The sequence below is a fragment of the Rhinolophus ferrumequinum genome, chromosome X, assembly GCF_004115265.2.
Source record: "Rhinolophus ferrumequinum isolate MPI-CBG mRhiFer1 chromosome X, mRhiFer1_v1.p, whole genome shotgun sequence".
NCBI classification, from domain to species: Eukaryota; Metazoa; Chordata; class Mammalia; order Chiroptera; family Rhinolophidae; genus Rhinolophus; species Rhinolophus ferrumequinum.
Genome location: NC_046284.1, coordinates 123,278,994 through 123,285,667, shown reverse-complemented (window position 1 = coordinate 123,285,667; position 6,674 = coordinate 123,278,994).

The window sequence follows — 6,674 nt, the reverse complement described above, 5'->3', positions numbered from 1 at the left end:
CAATCAACAGAACCTGGAAACAAACAGCATCACGATGGGGTGGTCTAATTTTCATGAAATCCTGTCTAAGTGACACCCAAGGGACCGAAAACACAATTACATCGAAATGTTGGCACTATGTTAAGGACGTATTACATACACGTGTTAAATATATTCAAATAAACGTTTTGAGTAAAATTATGATTTATGTTTACATTTTTGAAATGTAAGCATATGAAAAAATGTAAACATAATGAAAAAAATGAAATTAACTGGAAAATATTTTGAACTCAGAGGGAGTTATGTTGTTACATTTCTGGTTTTGACAATGTACTATGGCATAAAAAAATGCTATCATTGGGGGAGGCTGGGTCAAGGGTCCCCAGGAACTGTGCACTGTGTTTGCGACTTCCTGTGAGTCTTAACATTATTTCCAAAGAAAAAGAAATCCCTGATAAGAGACTATAACTTGAACCCCACTTGTTAAAACCTGGGCAAAGGGACAGCAATTCAAAAATAATGTAAATGCTCAAAACCTAAAAATATGAAAAATCTCACTAATAAAGAAATGTGGATTGAAAATATTGAAATATCAGTACTTTTAACTAATCCAGTTACCACAAACCATAAAAAATAGCAAAGCCATAAAAATTAACAAGGCTATGAGGACCTTTCATTCATTGCTGATGGGTATAAATTGACACAGCATTTCTGGATTGCAATTGGCAATCTCTGATCCTAATTTAATTGTGCAAATCTTTTGACCCAGCAATTCGTTTCTAGAAACTGATTTTACACACAAACACACACACACACAAACACAATGGTATTTTACATAGTATTGCCAATTGTACAAAATGCAAACTTAATTCCTTTATTTTAGGCAACTGCATAAATAAGTTACACTACATCACACCCATAAATTAGAATACTAAACCATCATTGCAAACACAAATGCCCTAAGTCTACGCATGGGGACAGGCCATAAATAACATCGTTTTCTACGAAGGAGGCATCTTCCATATACTAATGACCGTTTTAGGGACCAGCAATACAGCATTGAACAAAAACCAAAGACCAGATTACCTCTCTGCATGGAGCTCGCGTCCTACTGAGGAGAGAGAGAGACAACAAAATGATTACAGAAGAAAAGTGTATAACCCGTTAGAAAGTACTTGATGCTACGGAGAAAAATAAATTAGGGAAGGATGGGCAGGAATGAAGTTTTAAATAGAGAGCAGGAGGGGACCCTCCTTGAGAAGATAGTTGAGCAAAGACTTTGAAGATGGTGAGGGAGAAAGCCACTCCAGTGTTCTGAGCAGAAACAGACCCACGAGAATAGCTGCCATCCCTATTAGGGAAGACAGTACCTACACTGCAACTAAGAAACTTGCCCGCCACCTTGGCCCCTGGTACACCCTGTGAACTGGAATCCAGGTCTCTGATTAAAGTCCAGGGTTCTTTGAACCACTCACGCTGTTCATTATTAATGTGTCTCCTACTGCTCATTTAAACACTTGCAGCTTAGCAAAAGATCAGAAGTTGACATGATGACATTTAGGGGGGAAAAATCCAAGATGGAATCTGAGAAAGGAAGTAGAATCCATCAAAAAAAATATCCTTTCCAAAACATGGAAAGAAGACCTCTGTAAGGAGACCTGTAACACCTCTTTTCTCCCTGTTTAGTTCTTTGCTGAGAGGCAGTTGTTTTTCTATCTCAGTGGCCCTCTGGTGACATGGACTGGCTTGCAATTTTTCTACTTGATCTCTCTCATTCCATGAAAGTGAATGACTTCAAGAATTCACACTCTTGGTTTTGTGAGTTGGCAAGACACGTCCTGGTTTCCAAACTGCGAGGATGGCTGTTGATTCAGGATCTTTCTTTGGCTCGAAGATCACTCTTGTAAACGTTGGAATGAAGCTTGTCACGGAGGTCTTGCTTCTCTCCTTGCTTTGCTTTCTTGGTTAGCAAAGAAATGGTCCCCAACAACAAAATACTATGAGACAGTGGTTTTCAACTGGGAGGGCATTTCACCTCCTGGGGACATGTGACAATGTCTGGAGGCATTTTGGGTTGTCACACTGGGGAGGGAGTGCTGATGGCATCTGGGGGGTGGAGACCAGTGACACTGCTCAACAGCCTGTAGGGTCCAGGACGCCCCACATCAAAATCATCCAGACACAAAGGTCAGCAGTGGGAGGCTGAGACCTGCCTTAGCATGAGAGACAATGTGCCGGGTTTCCCCGAAAATAAGACCTAGCCGGACGATCAGCTCTCATGCGTCTTTTGGAGCAAAAATTAACATAAGACCTGGTCTTATTTTACTATAATATAAGACCACCGGGTCTTATATAGTATGATATAATAATATAATATAATATAATACCTGGTCTTATATTAATTTTTGCTCCAAAAGACACATTAGAGCTGATGTCCGGCGAGGTCTTATTTTCGGGGAAACATGGTATCTGTCATGTACTCATCTACCTATATACCGAAATACCTGTATCTATCTATTATCTATTTATCTACCCATACTTGTTTATCATCTATGTATCTAACCATGCATTGATCCATAATTATTTATCATCTCTGTTTATCAATCTAGCCATCCATTATCCTACCTACCTACCTACCTATGGCAGTGGTTTCTAATAGAGGGTCATTTTGCCCCAAGGGGTGTTTGTCACCATCTGCAGCCATTTTAGGATGTCGTGACAAGGGGGGTGGGGACCAGGGACTCTGCTCAATGTCCTACAGGGCACAGGGCACCCCACATCAGAGAATGACCTGGCCCTACAAGTTCATACTGTTGAAGTTGAGGAAGCCTGTTTTAAGGACAGAATTGTAATATTCAAGTCATTTATGCTGTCCTATACACACAGGAGTCACTGATGGCTTTCTTTGGAATACTTCCTTTTCAATGTTTACCTTGGTTGTGCAGGGTATGCGGTTTTCCCCGTTGGAAGAAACTGAAGCGTCAGCAGATTAGGGGTCTCGATGTAACAAACACCACTTGTGTAGCCAAGGGCTGAGCTTAACGAGGCAAGACGCCTGGCAGATCGGTAGGGAAAGGTAAGACCGGGTAACTCCAGGGCGTCCTGACGAGAATACTGCAGCCTTTGTCATTAGCCAAGAGTATCTTACAAACATGGAAGTGGCTGAGTGAGAACAACAGAAAAGCTGCCTCTAGACTTTGAGAGATTTTAATACGATTGTCACGGCTGCCTAACCGGGATCACAGCAGATACTGCTACTGGCCGGACCTTATCCATGACTAAGCAGGCTTTACTTCTGTGCCATGTTTCAGACTTATTTTCATGGGTTTAAATGTCCTATTTACCATGTTCACGAAATAGCACAAGAGTTAACTATTATAATACCGAAAACTGGTTTGAGTAATTCATTTATTTGAAATATTCAGGGTTATAAATTGAAGGGATTCGTTGTGCCCCTTAAAAGAAAACTACATTTTTTAAAGGTGGGTTACCAGCATTGATTTTGCCTGGGCAGAAACAGTAAATCCACTGCTGAATTGGGAGCCACTTTGGTCAACGTGACTCAAGCAGGAGTTCACCGTCATCAGAAGTGTCTGGACGCTGATGGGAACCACTCTGAGCACCTCTTGTCATTGCAGAAGTCAAATGGGACTTGTATTGTATTCATCTTTTGTTATCGGTATATATTGAGAATTACAACTTTAATACAGTTTTCCTTTCTTAAAATGTGTACACATTTTTTGGCACCCTCTGCATGCATACACACACACACACACACACACACACACACACACACATATAAAACAAAGCAGACTTTCAGAGAAGACCAATGGACAGAAAGAAAGTATCAGGGAATAATCAAGTTAGATCAAGGAAAGAAAACAGAGTAGGAGATGGAGACCTAGGAAGATGGTTAAAACATCAGGGTCTTCCATACTGGACAAGGAGAAGCTGGATTCTGAAGCCACAAAAGCTCACCCTCTGATTTGAAATAGTTAAGGAGTTAGGGACGGACGTGGAATTCCACCAGCAACTCGTCCCCCTTTGAAAAGAGAACGCTCAGCTGTATCCAGAGCTCCAGCGTCTATGCAGGTCTTTAGAGAGAATTGGAAACTTTCCATGGAGGGGCGTCCTGCCTCGTCCCCCAGCTGCCAAAAGCTGACAAAGATATTCCACCAGTGTTAGGAAGGGAAACCCATCCAACTGGCATCCAAAGCAGATCGTAAAAAAATAATGGCAACTTACAATGTCAGTGGCAATTTTGACCCAACAGTTGTAAAAAAAATAATAATAATAAAACAAAAAAAGCTGCACCAACTGTATTTGTGTTTTGTTTTTTTTTTTGGAGGGGGGCAAAGTACAAATTTGCAGAGACTCTGAAGAAGGCTAAAGAAAAGAAAGCATTACTCCTATAACGGCAGACTAATAATAAACATACTCTAAAATGCCGTATTCGCCAAAAGACTGGCGTGGTGTGTGCTACAGTGAATGATGGAAAGGAAAATAAGGGGATTCAAGTTTTAAATTCACAGATGTCATGGAAATAGAGCAATGGGCTTCCTCTGGATATTAGCTGGCATTTAATCCCTCCTTAAATCGCCAATACTCCGCTCCTATTTAATGTGGAAAAGTACAGACTCAGAGCCGTCACTCACATTTTTCTTAGCAAAGGGTTTTTTCAAACACTGAGCAAGACCCAAGAGTGGGTCATGCAGTTGGGGGTCCCTACTAGTATTTTTTTAAAAAATAATCTGCAAGGAAACAATGTTCTAGTCAAATGTTCATAACGTCGTATTTCAGGACACTATTTCTACACTACTAATTTTGTTAAGTTGGAATTGTCTCACGCAACTTCACTTTCAGGTGTGTCTGTGTGTGTTTATCAGTTCCGGGTGGTTCTGACAAACAGGCCAATTACATTCCCCACTGTGGCTACAGTCAAGGATTGAAAAACAAGGCTGACAGCATCTCTGATGAAGCCCCACTTATTTTTTAAGATGATATTCTGAAAGAGGCAGACATTTCCCATGTTAGATCACGAGGGGCTACTTCTCTTAGCAGAAGGGGTGCTGGAGGGCGGGGTTAGAAAGACAAAGGGATGCAAGACAAAGACATCTCAACCTGTGGGCACCATGAAATGGGCCTTCTCTAGGGCCTGGCGATGGATCTTTCACAATTTTCCCCCTGGCCTGTCAGGCATTTGGGTCCTTATTCATCAATTCAACAAAAATAAGCCCAGTGGAAAATCAGTGTAAGAACTCAGACCTCCGCTGGCCAAATTACCTTTGTTCAGTTCCCACTTCCTGGGGTGACATCACTTTTTAAACTTTGCCCTTGGCGGGTGTTTTTTTCTTTCCTTTTTCCAAGGTACTGGTTTTAAACTGCCTGCACACAAATTCTGATTATGAAAGATTTGTTCCTGGGCCAGTGGCTCTCTGAGACATTGGCCCCAAAGGGATGGTAAAAGCTGAGTTTGCAGCAAGATTAAAGCCAGATGTTCATAATGAGATACGAAAGCCTGAGTATACTTTCCATGATGTCCTTGAGAACTGAAAAGACAATTCAGAATTGAAGACCCAGGCAGTCAGGTCCCTAACTTCTCTGATTGGAGCCAAAGCCCAGAGCTGGGTGCCAGGGGCAAAGAACAGGGAAGAACAGAGTCACTGTCCAACGGGCATAAAGTTTTGATTATGCAAAATGAATAAATTTTAGAGAGCTGCCGGACAACACTGCCTGGAGCTGACAATGGTGGATTCTGCACTTCAATTTTGTTAAGAGGGCAACTTTCACGTTGTGTGATTTTTACCATAATAAAAAAAATATTGTATCGGAGCTTGTAGCTTCACCGGTTTATAACATGTTCTCTCGCACGTATTCCTGGAAGGCAACTTCACCTCTTAAAATACATTTGAGTCTCCGCAGGCTTGATCGACCGGGGTTTAAACAGATCATGGTTTTATTGCCTTAAAACAGAACAAAACATCAAATCCCAAGTTGTCTTATCAGAACACGCTTTGTAGGTCGTCAGCATTTGCAAGTTTCACGCAGCCTCCAGTGTTTTCATCGGAACATAGAGAAGCTGGTTCAAAATTTCTTTGTCTTTTTATTACTGAAACTTCCTGTGGCATTTGGAAGGAGGGGGACCCAATGGAGCTTAAATCTCAGCTCCATAATTTATTAACTGTGAGACCTTGTGTAAATAACTCCGTCTGTCTTGACCTCCATTTTCCTACCCGTCAAGTGGGCAGATACCCTATTCCACAGTGTTTTTAATTATTAAATGTGAACATGTACCCAGAAGTGGAATTGCTGGGCCCTAAGGTGGCTCTATCTTTAATTTTTTGGAACCTCCATACTGTTTTCCATAGTGGCTGCACCAAATGGCAATCCCACCAACCGTGCATGAGGGTTTCCCCAGGTAGGTGTTATTTCTCGTCTTTTTGATAATAGCCATTCCGACAGGTGGGAGGTGGTATCTCATTGTGGTTTTGATCTGGAGTCAAAGAGATACTACGCTCTCGTGTTCAATGCAGCATTAATTCACAATAGCCAAGATATGGAGGCAACCTAGATGTCCCTGAATGGATGATGGGATAAAGAAGAGGTGACACGTATACACAATAGAATATTACTCAGCCGTAAATAAAGAAGGAAATCCTGCTCCTTGCAACAACCTGGATGACTCTTCAGGGCAT